This window comes from Tachysurus fulvidraco, chromosome 1, assembly GCF_022655615.1.
Source record: "Tachysurus fulvidraco isolate hzauxx_2018 chromosome 1, HZAU_PFXX_2.0, whole genome shotgun sequence".
Lineage (NCBI taxonomy): Eukaryota > Metazoa > Chordata > Actinopteri > Siluriformes > Bagridae > Tachysurus > Tachysurus fulvidraco.
In genome coordinates, this window is record NC_062518.1 from 15,144,421 (window position 1) to 15,163,051 (window position 18,631).

Sequence of the window (18,631 nt, forward strand, 5' to 3'; positions counted from 1 at the left end):
CCTCAATGGAAATAGTGAGTGATGACGAAATAAGCTCAAGGGCGGCCCCAGTGGATGTGGAGCCCCAGCACGATATGAGAGGAGTAAGAGTGAAACTGGAGGGAGAAGTGCAGCTGACCCCCCTGGAAACAGAAGGCGTGTGGCAGAACGAAGAGCAGGAAAGAGCAATAAAGGAAGCTCTGGAACGAAGCCAGAAAACAGACGATGGAGGAGTTACGAGGTCAGGCATCACGACTGGAGATGAAAGTGGAGGAATTGGAGTTGGAATATAAAAACTTGGAGGAAGAACAGAAATGAGCGGAGAAACAAGGAGGAGCTTGGAAACTAAGGAGCACAGAGATGGATCACAAAGTTCGAGGAACAAACGACCGGACAAAGTTTGGCTCTGGGAGATCTGAAGTCAATCCTATGCCAAACCATAGGAAAAGCAAAAATGGTGGAAATACTCCACCTTGCTGGATTAGGAAGAGAGGCAGATGATCCTCCCTCAAGAGTCTTGGGATTTGCGGATCAGCTTGGGAATGGTTTGCCTCCTACCTGGAAGGACGCTCATATCAAGTAACATGGAGGGGAGTGACATCTGCTCCATGCAGACTCTCCACTGGCGTCCCACAGGGCTCAGTACTTGGTCCTCTTCTTTTCTCCCTGTATACTCACTCTCTTGGGAAAGTTATTTCATCACATGGGTTCTCTTACCACTGCTATGCTGATGATACACAACTTATCTTCTCTTTCCCACGCTCAGATGCCACAGCTTCTGACCGGATCTCAGCATGTCTGGCAGAAATTTCATCATGGATGACTGCTCATCAGTTAAAGCTCAATCCTAGCAAAACTGAACTGCTGTTCATCCCAGGTGATACATCCCCAGGTCACGATCTTGCTATATCCTTGCACAACGATCTGATCTCCCCTTCAGCCACAGCTCGCAACCTTGGGGTAACCATGGACAATCAACTGTCCTTTTCCTCTCATGTTGCAAATGTGACTCGCTCATGTCGGTTTCTTCTCTACAACATTAGAAGGATTCGGCCATTTTTGTCCACACAGACTGCCCAGGTACTTGTTCAGTCTCTTGTCATTTCTAGACTGGATTACTGCAATGACCTGCTGGCAGGTCTACCTATGAACGCAATCCGTCCTCTGCAAATGATCCAAAATGCAGCTGCCTGGCTTGTTTTCAACCTGCCAAAGTTCTCGCATACCACCCCGCTGCTGTGATCCCTCCACTGGCTTCCGGTAGCTGCACGCGTCCGGTTCAAAACACTGATGCTGGCCTACAAAGCCAAAAATGGACCAGCTCCCTCTTACCTCAAAGCCCTCATCATTCCTCGCACTGCACCCCGTAACCTCCGATCTACCAGCACTGCTCGACTGGTTCCACCATCTCTCAGGGTAAGAGGCAAGTATACTACAAGACTCTTCTCTATACTGGCACCAAGGTGGTGGAATGAACTTCCCATAGAGGTCCAGACAGCCGAGTCACTGGCTATTTTCAAGCGGCGGTTGAAGACCTACTTATTCAGGAAGCACTTCAACTAGCACTTCTTTCCTTATCCTTTGCATTTAAAAAAAAAAAAAAAAAAAAACCTTTGACACTTTTTCATTGTAACTTTGAACAAATGTTTTAAACTCATGGTATCTTAAGTATGTAACCTAGTGAACCAGCATTAATGTATTCAGTGTTAGAGATTTAAGCACTTATGTACGTCGCTCTGGATAAGGGCGTCTGCCAAATGCTGTAAATGTAAATGTAAATGTAAATGTAAATGTTATTGTATCAATGAGGGAAACAAAGCGGGTTATGCAGTAATAGAATACGACCTCATGGAGAATGTATATCAAACAATAAGTGAAGTGACTGTCCCACAACCATGCTCAGCTCAATTGGCAGAGATAAAAGCATTGACAGCAGCTTGTAAGCTAGGAACAGGGAGAACTTGTACAACATACACTGACTCAGCATATGCGTATGGGGTATACGTTTTTGGACCAATCTGGGCACAGCCAGAGGGCTGATGGTTCAACTATCTCACATGGACCAGCCATAGCAGAACTGCTGGCAGCGATACAGATGCCTAAAAAATTAGCTATTGTGAAGTGCAGAGCTCACAGAACAGATGGAACAACAATAACAAAAGGAAACACTGCAGCTGATGAAGCAGCTAAAAAGGCAGCAGTAGGGGATGGATGCATGGTGTCACTCATGCAGGGAGAAGAGCCAGATGCAGGTCCAGGAGAGATGTCAATGGAAGATGTAAGGGATGCACAAAACACAGCCACTCGCCGTAGAACAAAGCTGGGCTAAATGTGGCGGTTCAGGCAATAGTAAATGCGAAAACCCGCCGCTCCAGGGTGCGGGGGAGTACGAGGCACTTCAGGATTACGTTAAAGTGACCAGTATTAACCAATACAATACCACAGCTGACGGCATCGAGGGAAACCTCTATCGACAGTGGCTGACAGAAACCGCTCACCAGGTTGCTGCAAACAGTACCTGTGTAATATGCCATGACCGGTCTAATCAAACTCCCTATGTAATGCCTACTAGAGGTGTGGACGAGTGTGATAAATCTCCATATAATGATACATATTTGTGTCCTGCACTTTGGCTGCTGGGTTCAGCAGCCAGAACACATGGGCCGAAATGGATGGGCAACATAAGTAGATCATGTGCGTATCAGCCGGTAGCCGCGCCAATCCCTACAGATATGACTGTTCAGATGCGGCCTAACCAGAAGTTTCCACTATGTATTAAGTCAAGAGGATCAGTGTATGTTGGTCTAATTCGATCCAGACTCATTCCCACTGCTGGACGAGAACAATAGTGATTCGGACTGGAACTAGTTGCGCATATACAGGACTGTAACATATTGGTGTGTGTCCCTGTTTGTCTGTACCACCTATGTGTGTATATCTTTTATAAGTGTTGTGTACACGAGGCACCACATTACTGGTGATGGCCTTAATGCCTTAATTGTGACTGAATCCAGACTGACTACACACAAACTTTTCTGTACATATGCTTACGTATTGGGTGTTGGTATTTTGTGTCTACTGGTCTATTGCCTGTCTCTCTGTTGTCTGTAAGGCTTTGTTGCAGGCTATGTCGAACCCGTGGAGTGATCAGAGACAAGTCCAGTGACCCCACACTTGTGCCTGGTTAGAGGCGAGCTCACTGGGTGTCGCTTGTCGCCTCGACGCCCCCGGTTACTGCTACACGTGCATCCAACTGGACAACGAGGTGGACCTGTCTGACTTCATCTGGGGGGACTTCAACCTGGGTGTAGCACCACATCGTACCTGGCTAACATACCCTTCCCCGCCGACGGCTGACACCTGGTTCATGTTGCTTGAGGACACACGCCCTGTGTCACTTATCCTTGCACACGCAGATCTAGTCCTCCCTGAAGGACTGTGGGTTCATTCATGCCACCAGAATGATTAATCTCTGGACAGGGGATTGCATACGAGGTACATCGTTCCTTCTGTGTGGCCTCGACGTATGGACGTGGACGTGCACATGCATATATTATTACCCGTCATATACGGCAGGCCGCCATACGCCAGTACTGTACGTTATTCGTTTGTGTATATAAACTCTAGACATCTCACACCAAAGATGTGCAACAAGATCTACAGGATATGCAAGGGCCACACGCCCTGTGTCACTTATCCTTGCACACGCAGATCTAGTCCTCCCTGAAGGACTGTGGGTTCATTCATGCCACCAGAATGATTAATCTCTGGACAGGGGATTGCATACGAGGTACATCGTTCCTTCTGTGTGGCCTCGACGTATGGACGTGGACGTGCACATGCATATATTATTACCCGTCATATACGGCAGGCCGCCATACGCCAGTACTGTACGTTATTCGTTTGTGTATATAAACTCTAGACATCTCACACCAAAGATGTGCAACAAGATCTACAGGATATGCAAGGGCCACCCACTTTCATGGACTCATGGGCACGGGGTGATTCGGATGCGGTTGTTCCCATAACTCGAGCTTTCCACGCTTATAGCCACAAAGACATTTGGGGATCCTTATATGCGGGCCGTCACATTTGGGCCCCCTTGCCATAGTGGATTTAAACCATGCATCGCAATCACTACTGGTGGTCGTAGAGACAGCTAGTTCTCTTATGCCCTGCAACTGTTTTTTGTTTGTTTATTATGTTGTATGTTTATGCTGTATGTTTCGGTGACCCTGGTGACACTGCTTTCACTGTCGCACTATATATGCGGGCAGAGTGAGAATTTTCCCTCAAATCTGGCATCTAGAGGGTTTTTCGCTCACTCCTGGCTCACCTTTTGAGATAGTGAATTGTGGTCAATTAGTAATGTTTTGTTTTATGTTAATGTGTTTGTTATGTTTTATGTATTATGGGTTTTGTTTTCATTGGTGGGGAGTAATATTCTGTTTTATGTTATTGTGTTTATGTTTTATGTATTATGGGTTTTTTTGTTTTCGTTGTGGGGGAATGTTGTAGGTTGTTGTAAGTTGGGGTAGAGGTCGTCGTGATTAGATAGGTTATATGGGTTAGTGGAAATGACAAGGTAGTCCAGAACACTGCAACACATGGAACCAGTCGAGCAGTGCTGGTAGATCGAAGGTTGCGGGGTGCAGTGCGAGGAATGATGAGGGCTTTGAGGTAAGAGGGAGCTGGTCCATTTTTGGCTTTGTAGGCCAGCATCAGTGTTTTGAATCGGATGCGTGCAGCTACCGGAAGCCAGTGGAGGGATCGCAGCAGCGGGGTGGTATGCGGGAACTTTGGCAGGTTGAAAACAAGCCGGGCAGCTGCATTTTGGATCATTTGCAGAGGACGGATTGCGTTCATAGGTAGACCTGCCAGCAGTGCATTGCAGTAATCCAGTCTAGAAATGACAAGAGACTGAACATGTACCTGAGCAGTCTGTGTGGACAAAAATGGCCGAATCCTTCTAATGTTGTAGAGAAGAAACCGACATGAGCGAGTCACATTAGCAACATGAGAGGAAAAGGACAGTTGGTTGTCCATGGTTACCCCAATGTTGCGAGCTGTGGCTGAAGGGGAGATCAGATCGTTGTGCAAGGATATAGCAAGATCATGACCTGGGGATAAATCACCTGGGATAAACATCAGTTTAGTTTTGCTAGGATTGAGCTTTAACTGATGAGCAGTCATCCATGATGAAATTTCTGCCAGACATGCTGAGATCCGGTCAGAAGCTGTGGCATCTGAGGGTGGGAAAGAGAAGATAAGTTGTGTATCATCAGCATAGCAGTGGTAAGAGAACCCATGTGATGAAATCTTCCCCAAGAGAGTGAGTATACAGGGAGAAAAAAGAGGACCAAGTACTGAGCCCTGTGGGACGCCAGTGGAGAGTCTGCGTGGAGCAGATGTCACTCCCCTCCATGTTACCTGATATGAGTGTCCTTCCAGGTAGGAGGCAAACCATTCCCAAGCTGATCCGCAAATCCCAAGACTCTTGAGGGTGGATAAGAGAGTCTTGTGGTTGACCGTATCAAACGCTGCTGAAAGATTAAGGAGCATAAGGACGGATGACAGTTTGGCTGATCTAGCAGTATGTAGCTTCTCAGAGACATCCAAAAGGGCTGTCTCTGTAGAGTGAGCTGCTTTAAAGCCAGACTGGTTGGGATCTTGAAGGTTGTTCTGTGAGAGATAGACAGACAGTTGATTATAGGCAATGCGTTCAAGAATTTTTGACAGAAATGAGAGAAGTGGTACCGGTCTGTAGTTACTGATGTCTGATGGATCCAGAGCAGGTTTCTTTAGGATGCTCTCTTGAAAGTAGTTGGTACCTGACCTGACCTTACTTAAAATAAGGACCTTAGAGTACCAATGTGTACCTTAATGTACAACTATAAATTTTTGGGGTTAAATAAGGTACAAAGATGTCCTTTTAGGGGTACTGTCCCAGTGGCAATCTGTTCTATTTCTTTCTTTCTTTCTTTCTTTCTTTCTTTCTTTCTTTCTTTCTTTCTTTCTTTCTTTCTTTCTTTCTTTCTTTCTTTCTGTTTTGTAATCATATATAATCATAACACATATAAAGCATAATTAAAAAATCATGATTAAAAATAAAACCTGTCATTTACACAAGGGTTAACTGAAAAAAAAAAACAAATAACACTAGACATTTCGTCCCCTCCACTTTTTAATGTTGGCTATGCCCCTGCCCTTACTTAAGAAACCAGTGGGTGATCCATTTAATTTTGAAAATATTTGTCCAATTTCAAATTTACCATTTATATCTAAGGTAGTTGAAAAGTGTATTGCAATTCAAATTCATGAACATCTGTCAAGCAATAACTTGTGTGAAACATTACAATCTGGTTTTCATCCCCACCACAGCACTGAGACTGCTCTAGTCAGAATAACCAATGATCTACTGTTGGCAGCTGACTCTGGGCTTTTAACTATACTTGTCCTTTTAGACTTGAGCACTGCCTTTGATACTGTCTCACATAACATTCTTATTAACAGATTAGTTTCCCTTGGTATTACTGGCACTGTTCTGTCTTGGTTTAGGTCATATCTATCTGGATGCAGTCAGCATATTCAATTAAAAGTTTTTTTGTTCAAGAACATCTACATTCACCACTGGTGTTCCCCAGGGTTCTGTCTTGGGTCCACTTCTTTTCATTTTATATATATGTTTCCTCTTGGTGATATTTTAAGGAAATATTGTACTTTTCACTGCTATGCGGATGACACTCAACTCAACTTTTTAGCTGAAATTAAAGACTGGCTCTCAGCAAACTTTTTGAAGGTAAATAGCAATAAAACTGAGGCTCTGCTTGTTGGCACTAGATCTGTTGTGTCTAACTCTAATTGTTTCTCTTTACACATTGATAATACTGCAATCTGTCCTTCCTCTCAGGTTAAAAGTTTGGGTGTCATCATGGATCATTTATCTTTTAAAGCTCAAATTAATAATATCACACGGATTGCATACTTCCATTTGCACAACATAAATCGTCTCCGTCCCTTTCTTTCAAATAATATTACTGCAGTTCTCATTCATGCATTAGTCACCTCACGTATAGACTACTGCAATGCTCTTACAGGCATTCCTTCCAAATTGCTGCATAAGCTTCAACTGGTTCAGAATTCTGCAGCTCTTGTTCTCTCTAGAACACTTTATAGTGATGACATTTCTCCGGTTCTCCAGCAATTGCACTGGCGTCCAGTAAAATATAGAGTTCAATTCAAAATCTTGCTGATAAGGCACTTCATAATCTTGCACCACAATACCTTACTCAAATTCTCCATGTTTACACTCCTTCACATGCATTTCATCTTCAATTTCTCTAGTGGTACCTCGGATTCGACTTACTATTATGAGTGCCAGATCTTTTAGTTATGTTGCCCCCTGCCTATGGAATTCTCTTTCCCTCGATGTTTGCCATAGCGAGTACTTGTTGACTTTTAAAATCTTTTTATACAGGCTTTCTTATAGCATATAAGAAATATATAACAAATATATATTGTTACATATTACAATATAACATAAATATTGTTGCATATAACAATATATAAACAATATATGTTTTATTGAGACTTAAATGCACTTTATATGTATATGCTGTTTGTTTGTTGTGTGTTTTGTCTTATGCAGTGACCTGTATATTGCTTGTAAGGTGACCTTGGGTGTTCTGAAAGGCACAATGAAATAAAATGCATTATTATTATTATTATTATTATTATTATTATTATTATTATTATTATTATTATTATTAAAGTAGTTAGTTGCTACAAACTATGGTGTTTGTAGGTGGTTCCTATTATATTCCAACCATAATTCCGATCCTTCCCAAAAGCACAGGTTCACTATTCTTATAATTCCTGCATAATTTCCTGGATCTAAGAAGAACAGTATGTCATCTCTGGCGAGAAAAAATGCAATTGTGTGTTTTTTAGCACAAAATAAAGAGAACCAGTGTAAGAAAGAAACGTTCATTACACTTGTATGTCTGTTCTGATATACTGTAAAGGAATAGACTAAGCTAAATTAGGGATGTGAGATGACACAATGTGCCTCTCAACTTCCGTGTATTTACTTCTGGAGTCATAAAGAAGCTCATAACTACTTACAAGTGCAGTACGAGTGAAGGAGGAACAGGTTGATTAAGACTGTTAATATTTGCTACAAGAGTAAGAGATTTATTTTATATTTATAAAGATAAATTTGGTGTAAATTTCGAGTGTCGTCTGTCTGAAGGCTGATGTCACTGTGTTTTATAGAATGCTGAGACAACAATCCTCATGTTACTGACAGGTAAACTTTACGTATATTTCAGCTCTACTGTTTTACTGTGCTGATGTGTCTCTACTGCAACAGTTTTGAAAAAGCTCTCCACATGTCTGTGTGTTTGGAAGTGTTTTATAAATTTGACACGATTTGGGGACAGACTAGAAAATTTGTAGTATGTGGAGTAAAAGGAGTAAAAGACAAGAGTTATGGAGCAAAACAGAAAATGTATTATTGCAAATTCTTTTGAAACATATCAAATCATAATCAGAATGAAGTTCATGTCTGATCATGTGTGTGTGTGTCTCTGTTCCTGTGCGTGCGTCTCTGTGTGTGCGTGTATCTGTGCCTGTCTGTGCATACGTGTGTGTGTCTGTGCGTGTGTCTGATCATGTGTGTGTGTGTGTGTCTGTTCCTGTGTGTGTGTCTCTGTGTGTGTGCGTGTGTGTGCATGTGTCTGTGCCTGTCTGTGCATACGTGTGTGTGTCTGTGCGTGTGTCTGATCATGTGTGTGTGTGTGTTTGTGTGTGTGTGTGTGTGTGTGTGTGTGTGTGTGTGTGTGTGTGTGTTTGTGTATGTGTGTTCCAGGAGTTCAGGCTCAGCACAGTGTAACTTTCTCCTCTCAGAGTCTCTGTGTTGTTATTGGATCTACAGTAATTATCCCCTGTACATTTACACCTGATCACTCCAGAATCACAGAGAGACAGTGGTATCGAATCCAGAGCTCTGAAGGAGAACCACAAGAACTGAGCAAAGATCCAGAGTATTCAGGACGTGTGTATGTAAATACCTGGGGGTCTGTCTGTAGTCTGATAGTGTGGAATGTGAGAGTGAGTGACTCTGGAGTTTATTACTTTAGATTTAAAAAACAGAGCAGTGACTGGATATCAGCTTCATCTGGAGTTCAACTGACTGTTACAGGTAACACACACATACACACACAAACGCATACATGCACGCACTCACACACACACACACACACACACACACACACACACACACACACACACACACACACACACACACACACACACACACACTTTATTGTGTAGTATGTAGTATGTGGTATGTATTTACAGCGATTTGGTCCGTAATTGTGTGTAGACTTGCAAGTAAAGTTGGATCCTAACACTGTAGGACAGAAAGAAGTGAAAGTGACCTGTAGCTCCACCTGCAGACTCAACACACTCCTTTTCTACTGGTACTGGAATGACCAGGATATCAAATGCACAAAAATCGCCTCCATTGTACTTTACTCCACCAGTCGATCTGATGAAGGCAGCTACTCCTGTAAAGTGTATGGGAGTGAACACTGCTCTCCTCCAGTGTGTAAGTGTCAGAGTAAATCTGTCCTTCAGCATCCAACTGAAACCAGTAGCTCATATTACTGTCATTAAAATACCATCATTTGTTCATAGCATTGTTTCTGATTAAGGGGACTTAATTTTATTATGTTTTAATGTTTAATAATCAGGGATGTGATGGTGTGTATCACTTAGGACTTTAATTAATGAGTTAGCAAATAATTTCATAATATTTCAGTTTATAATGATGATGAATTTGCAATTTATACTGAACTGCCTCATTCTCCACCAGTACATGTAATGGGAAACTGTCTGATAGGCTCAGAGCGAGAAATATCACAAACTTAATACTTCCACAGCTGATTCACTATTCATACAGTGATACGTTGAATGTAGTTTATTCATTAAAGGTGAGGTGCACAATGTTTGAAAGCCAATGTTGACATTTGAAATCACCAAAACAAACACGCCCCTAACTGGGTGTCACCCCTGTTTTTATAGCTCTGCCCCACACATACATACACAACCCAGGCAACTATTATGGCGAAACCTGCTGGGGCAGCTGGCCGAGGGGATATTTTTACCAATAAATGAACTTAATGAGTAATATTATGGTAATATTTGTAAAATGTGTTTTTGTAGTACTGTCTGTTGTACCGTAAAAGGATTAGCTCCGTTTCACGTGGAAGACGACGTTCAACACCTAGAACCTGAGGCAGAGGTAACGGCAGGTATCCACCATGTCAATGTTTCATTCGCTTTCTGCTAATATCAGACATGCACACTGAACACTCTCTCTGCCTCAAATTGACAAGACATGCTAATTCTGCTAATTGGCTACACGTTTGTTTTGTTTGTTGGCCTGACTCTGTTTTCTGAAGCATTTTTCAAACATCGTGAACCCGCCTTTAATTCAACATGTGATGTTGCCTCTGTTGTCACCAGTGATAAAATCTTACATGTAGTCAAAACACTGTGTTTATAGTACAATAACAGGATCAACAGTTTAACACAGTAAATTCAAAAAACACAAGTCACTTTCATTTAAACACTGATGAAACTTTATTACACTATTCTAAGACACAGAACTAAACTAACACATAAACACACACAAAGGTCAACACAAAAGGATTTAGAACAGAGATGGGAATGAAATTAATGTTAGAAATGAATTCACGTTTCTAGTAAACTACGGTAGATCTCACACCATGAACTGAACAAACCATCATATCAGTTTAAGCTTCTTTTAATTCTTTAGTAGGGCTTTAAACCTTGTGTTTAAGAGCAACAGTTCACAGAGAATCTAGAGGTCCTGTACTTGTGTTTGTGTGGTGTGTTTGGATGAGGAAATCCTCCATTAGTTTCTTTGACTGGTGGATTTTCAGACGATTTTATTCGTTGGTGGTCTGGACGGCTTTTCAGTACCATTTCAGGAGACCGGTCAGGATGGTGAATGAAGTGGAAGTGCTTGAAGAATGATGATGTGGTTCATAGCAGTGCAAAAGCCTGGAATCTGAGTCTTTGTGTGGAACTTGTGTTGATGTGGAGTCGATCTCAGAGTCTCCGTGATTTTCTTGTGATGTTGACAGAATCGACTCCTCTCAGTTCCCTGTATTGATTCGTTAACTCGACTCGACTCCTAGATGTATTGGTGTCATAGGGTTTTGACCCTTTCTGTCTTCTCCAACCCCAAAATGTTTTCTCTTGTCAGTCGTTGTCTTAAGGCAGGGTGTAAGCCATATTCTCCATCTATGACATTAATTAGCATATTAGTCTCTGAATTACACGGTTTCACACTTTTTCTGAAATAAGTTTCGAATTTTGGTCATGAATATTGTAACATGGATATAGTATAATGAAATGTTCTCATCTTTCAGGAAATCATTCATCGATCTCAAACAAACCAAACAAGGCATATAGAGGTTATTAAATACTGATAACACGACAACCATAACACATGATAAATAATCAAACAGTGGCAGGAAATGCTAGTTATGAGAATTCAGTTCAATTAAAATTGATTTGTATAGCACTTTTTACAATTGACAAACATACTGTAGAACTAAAGGTTATTATAAAGTATAAAATAAATATTAAAAGAATACAAAATTAAAGATTAATATTAGATATATTTAAATGTGTTTGTGTTTATCCCCAATGAGCGAGTCTGAGGTGACTCAGGTGACTGTGGGGCTTCCTTGAATGGAATGAATAAACCTTGAGAGGAACCAGACTCAAAGGTGAACTTCATCCTCATATGGGTGACACTGGAGGGTGTGATTATAAATATACAGTCTGATAAATGTTATATTAATGTTAAAGTCCACATGGAGTTTGGGGGGGGTGTCACAGGACACCGAAAAAACAAAACAAAACTCAGGCCGATGACATGGTCCGCAACCAGGAAGTGAGGCGGCACCCTACGCGGAGAAACCAGAAGCAGGGCGGCGTCCCTCACCGAGAAAATGTGGACCGATGTCACCAACACGGCGAGGTCCAGAAAAGTCCAAATAAAAAAAAAAATCTCCCAATTGGCTGGTCCAGGTTACAGCTATCCTGCTGGATCCTAGTGTGGCGGAATCTGGCAGCTGCATTTTGGACTAATTGTAGCCTATTTATTAAAGATGCAGGACAACCACATAGTAAAGCTTTACAATAGTCCAGTCTAGAGGTCATGAATGATGAATGCATGAACTAGCTTCTCAGCATCAGATACAGACAGGGTGTTTCTTAGCTTGGTAATATTTCTAAGGTGGAAGAAGGCTGTTCTTGTAATTTGGGCAATATGATTTTGAAAAGACAAGTTGCTTTCTAATATAACAACCAAGTTCTTTCACTGTCGAGCTACTAGTAACAGTACATCCCTCTAGATGGAAGCTAAAGTGTGAGAGCTTCTGTGTGCTGGTTTTTGGACCGATAAGTAGTATTTCTGTCTTATCAGAGTTTAACAACAGAAATTTACAGCCTATCCAATCTTTTATCTCTTTAACACACTCAGTTAGTTTGGACAATTTAGCTATTTTATCTGGTTTTTATGAGATATATAACTGTGTATCGTCAGCATAACAGTGGAAACTAATTCCATGCATTCTAATGATGTTCTCTAAGGGGCCTGAAACCTGACTGAAATTCTTCAAAGATATTGTTCTCCTGTAAGAAGGAGCTCAGTTGAACAGACACCACCTTTTCTAGTATTTTATACATAAACAGAATGTGTGAAATCGGTCTGTAATTTGATAGTTCATTAGAATCTAAATTAGGTTTCTTAATGAGGGGCCTAATAACGGCGAACTTGAAAGATTTAGGGATGTGACCTAAAGATAGCGAGGAGTTAATGATATTGTAACAAGGAGTCGTACGGCTGGTGATCCATTTGCAGCGTTTATTTTGAACTCGACAACAGACAGGCAGGGTCAAACATGGCAAACACAATATCGAAGGACAGGCAAAATCAGAAACGAAAGGACAGGCAGGAAGTCAGGGCAGGCAGCAAACAATCAGAAAATCAAAACACAGAACTAAATCAAAACCAGAACTACGACAAACAGGAAATGCTCAGAATGACTGCTAAAGCAAGTGGAGACTTCGCACTGAGGTCAAGTTCAAGTATTTATACACGCTGGCTGATAGGAAACAGGTGGCGCAGTAATCAGACTTCGTGATGGATGCTGGGAGATGTAGTCCGGAAACGATTAAAATTCAGTGTCCTTTTAGACTGTCTAAACCAGGGCTATACAATTAGTTTGTCATTGGGCCAGTTCATGAGACACATCCCAAATGAGGGCCAGAGATATCTGGTTTGCAATATGAGTGATGACACAACAATATAGGAGGAGCCCATATGTTTTTTTTTGCACCATAAGACACCCAATTAGGCTTTTTCTACATTCAAATGGGTAAATCAGAGAGCCATAGCCATATCACACTCATTTAGAATTTAACTGAGACGTAAGTACACATAAAAAATTCACAATACGGAAAATATCTTTGTTTCGTGGTATTTTTTGTCAAAACAAATTATTTTAGTTTGTCTATTTAAACTACAACAGCCATCTTAGTAATTGGCAAACATGGTGCCTTCTATTGAGAGAAATGACATTTATTTTAGATTTCACAAGAGCAGTGACAACACACACACTGATGCAGGAGCTGGACTGTAAGGGATGTGTGATTACTCGTTTTAATGCTGTTCATGTATGTGAGTGATGATTCACATGTGAGATAAGAGCTAGAGTAGTAGAGTAGGTTTAATGTTGTTTCAACAACTGTCCAGATTTTGTTGAAAAAAAAAAACTGAAGTAAGAAATTAACAGAAGGAATGATACTAACAAAAATTGTTACCGTCCTGTCAGTCAACATGTCTCACAGGAGAGGCTGCTCGCGCCACTCACCCAATGTCACGTGACTCCTGCTCTGTGCTGTGACTGTGGCCCCTGCCGAACGGAACAGAGGCACGTCACTTCATAACTCTGGGGTCCATTGTCCAACTGAACTAAATTTATTCTAGAGATTTATTTTTCACACTAGGCTACTTGAAGGGCTGAACAAATGACCTTGCAGGCTGTGAATTGAACATCTTGCTTTAGACTGTAAAGAGTTCTGATGTGTTTGTTTAAAGAGGAGTTCTGTGGATTGTATGAATAGTGGTGAGAGCATGGGAAACTTTGTGTGCCTTTGAGAACGAACAAAGGGTCAGGAGTCTTGGGTTCTATCTCTTGGGTTCTGTCAGTTCTTGACCAGTGACATGAATCAGTAGGTTTGTTAAAGATTTACATCATTTTCATTGAGACACAAAATAAACTAAATGTTATAAAGACACAAAATTTGCGGTTCTGACTTCTTCCTTCCTGTGTGTACATCTCTGTGTGTTTCAGGTGTACTGGGTAGAAAGTGTTGGGGTGTGACTTACACTGCTGAACATGTGTGTGCTCTGAAAAACACATCAGTTTATCTTTCCTGCTCTTATAAATATCCTGCAGGTCACACCGTGATAAAATCAGTGTGGTTCATTAAAGCACAGGTTATTGCTGAGCCTGAGGATGTGAGAAATGATGAGGAGTATCAGGGCCGAGTGCAGTACACACAGAGCTCCCAGAATGACTGTAGACTGAGAATCACTAACCTGAGAGAGAGAGACGCTCAAACATACAGGTTCAGATTCCACACTGATGATCCTACAGGAAAATACACCGGAGAACCTGGAGTCTCTCTGTCTGTCACAGGTAATGTAACACTATTATACATTTATTTATCTATAGTTTTAGAGATAAAAGTAATTACATTCTAATAAATATTTACAGATCTGAAAGTTACAGTATCAGTCTGGTACAAAATGAAGCTGAGCTGCACCACCACCTGCACTCTGTCTAACAAACCCACTTACATCTGGTACAAGAACGGACAGCGTGTTACTGACCAGGACAGAAATGAACTGGATGTCAGCAGTGAGGATGCAGGCAGCTTCTCCTGTGCTGTAAGAGGACATGAGGAACTTCGCTCTCCTGCTGTCTGTAAGAACTCACTTTAAACTACACTCAATCTCTCATTGTATGTAAAGGGCAACATCAAATAATAGTTTAAAGTTTAAATGTAAATTTTAAATCTTAATGTTATGTACACATTAAACATACAGGAACTCTTCAATTTAAAAGTGACATCAATCTTAAACTAACTTTAAATGGTAACTATAAATGTTAAATCTAAATAGAAATCATAAACGTAATTGTTCTTATGCTAATTGCCCCGCCCTCTCAGAGTGGGCATCATGATAAAACACAATGCCTGAAGGGTTGCCAGGTTTATACTTTACTCTGCTAGATTTTGAAACAAATTTGAGGATGTGAAAAGCAGATGTGCTCATGGCATTTTGGGCTGATTTAAAAACATGCTCTGATTTATAAAACCTTTTTTTTAAATGTCTTTTTCTTTCATTCTTATCTCAAGAAAATTGTTTCTAAAGAGAGTAAAATATCCAAACTTATTTTTTATTCTTTACAATTGGCTGAAACCCAATAGATAGCAATAAACTCAAATCTTTTTTTTTTTTTTAAATCTAACTAATTTTGTGTGTTTCAGGTGTTCCTGATGAGAAGAGCTGCTGGAGTGTGACTTACTCCACCCAGAGTGTCTGTGGTCTAATTAGCTCATCAGTGGACATACACAGTTATTTTACCTTCCCTAATAAATATAAGGTCATGAAAATGTTATGGTTTATTAAAGAGCGGGTTAATGTTGAGCCTGAGGATGTGAGAGAGGATGAGGAGTATCAGGGCCGAGTGCAGTACACACAGAGCTCCCAGAATGACTGTAGTCTGAGAATCACTAACCTGAGTGAGAGAGACGCTCAAACATACAGGTTCAGATTCGACACTGATGATCCTAAAGGAAAACACACCGGAGAACCTGGAGTCTCTCTGTCTGTCACAGGTAATGTCACACTATTATACATTTATTTATCTACATTTTTACAGATAAAAGTAATTACAATCTAATTTAATATTTGCAGATCTGAAGGTTACAGTATCAGACTCGGGTAGCGGACAAATCGATCTGTGCTGCATCACCACCTGCACTCTGTCTAACAAATCCACTTACATCTGGTACAAGAACGGACAGCGTGTGTCTGAGTGTAAATCTGCCTCCTGCTCTGTAGCTGCAGTCGGTGGTGCGGTCAGTTACAGCTGTGCTGTGTAAGGCCATGACAGTCTCCTCTCTCCTCCAGTGTGTGAGTGTGGATTTTACTCTCCTCATTCAGAGTCCATCTACATCTCTATCAAACACTGAACCTGAACACACAGCAGCAGATTCAGGGGATTTATTTCTGTTCAGATTCCCCTAAAAACACCAGAGCAGTGGTTCTTTCCTCAGGAGACACAGTGGAGGGGGATTCAGTGACTCTGAGCTGTAGCAGTGATGCAAACCCTCCTGTTCTCACCTACTCCTGGTTTAAACAGAGTTCAGCTGCAGACACACTGCTGATAACAGGCCAGAATTACAGCATCAGTAACATCAGCTCCCAGCACAGAGGACTGTACTACTGCACTGCTCACAACCAGCTGGGACACCACAAATCTACACCAACACATCTGGATGTGCTCAGTAAGTGTTTATATTAATGCACTCGCACCACCCTGTCGCTGATATTACCATCCTAAAGTTGATTATTTTTATACAACAGCATTTATCCTGAGAGATTTCTAAGTGAATAAAACTTCAGTCCTGGTGTTTACTGATGTACTGTGTATAAGGACTAAACCGATTAGCATAAAGACCTTAATACTGGATGAAATATAAGCACAAACTTCAATGACCAAAGAGTTTTTTAACCTTTATTATGATTTGATTCATTCAGTTCATGGTTGTATAAAAATAGTTTATTTTCCACAGTAAATAGTTTTGTCCTCTGTATGTGAGCTGAAAGCTTTTCTTTATCTCAGCTGAGGTGTGGAAGCTGCATGCTGTATGGGGAGCTGCTGCTGCACTCGTTCCTGCTCTGCTTCTCTCCCTTCTTACTGCCTTCCTGTGTGTTAAGTGAGTGACTGAATTCTTTATTTCTTCCTTAAATTACTGTGTTTGTTATTTGGTGTTAAACATTAGCAGAATAAAGCAGGGACAGATTGAACAGCCTGGTTTTTATGTCCTTTGTGTGAACAGGAGGAAGAAAAGAGCAGAGAGAGACATTCAGGTACTCAGAGAAGTTTTCACTTCATGTCTTTATCTTCACAAAGCTCTACATGAAGTTCCTATGGATCTGTTATTAAATAAAAATTAAAGACTTTTTCTCTTCTTTTCTCTCAGTGTATTCCAAAACCTGGAGATGACACATACACATGGCTGAACCTCATGTCTATGTCCCCGGATTATGACACTCTGCAAGTAAGTATATGGTCTTTCTGCCTGTGTGTGTGTGTGTGTGTGTGTGTGTGTGTGTGTGTGTGTGTGTGTGTGTGTGTGTGTGTGTGTGTGTGTGTGTGTGTGTGTGTGTGTGTGTGTGTGTGTGTGCGTGCGTGTGTGTGTTTGGGTGTTTAGTTTTTCAAATTCTCTTGTCCCCCTAGAATATTCAGAGTTCATCCAGTGACACTTACACAACTCTGAACCCTGCAACCATGTCCTCTGATTACGATGTGCTGAGGGTAAGTGCATGTGTTTGTGCGTCTGCATGTGTGTGCACCTGTGTGTGCGTGTGTGTGTGTGTGTGTGTGTGTGTGATCAAGACTGACACTGGATGGTGCACCTTATAAAAACTAGACTGTTTCCTCCTAAGCAGTAATAATGTGCACTAAACAGTACAGATGTTTCATATAATTTTTCCTTCCAGATTGTCTCGTCAGCCCTGTCAATTAGATTGACCCAGATGTTTAGGATTTGTCACAGTTTGTGTTTATTACAGTGTGTAATTAGATGGTTTTTATTTCAGAATGTGGCTTCAGCAAAGAGAAGAACTGCATATTATACACACACATACATATATAACGTGTAGCCGCCTGCAGAAATACTGCACATTTTCTACTATATCCTGATTTTTCTCATCGTCTCTTCACTCGCTTGATCTGTTAAAGCAAAGAATTCCGACCAAAGTCAAGATGGATTTTAATATAAGATTTTTAAAATAAGATGTTTCTATTTACGAGAATAAAATTGAGCTCATGAGCATTTATGTTATGGTTTTATTTATTTTATTATTTTATCTTTTTAGGGGTTTTTCATACAACAGTACAAACTTCTTTACATAATCTAGAGAACAATCCTGGTTATTCAAAAAATGTGAACAGAATGGAATTAAGTAGAAATACAAAATAAAACATAATTTATATCCATGCAATCATAAACAGTTTGTTCATTTTTAATCACAACACATGTAAGAATTTTAACATGTATACAGTAAACTGTATCAGTAGAGAATAATAATAAACAATACAATCAGTAATAAACAATAATAACTTTAGCCAAATACATAACAGAAATTATATACAAATATAAATAAATAAATCTGAACACTGATGGTGAACAGAACAGCATGACTGCTGTGAATAAAGTGCAGATGTGTGTGATATCTGTAATAGAGCTG

General features: G+C 40.7%; 1 pseudogene; it reads left to right on the forward strand.

The window, feature by feature from the left end:
* The first annotated feature begins 2,264 nt into the window (after positions 1-2,264).
* On the forward strand, positions 2,265-18,112 carry LOC113657067 (annotated as a pseudogene).
* The last annotated feature ends 519 nt before the right edge of the window (positions 18,113-18,631 follow it).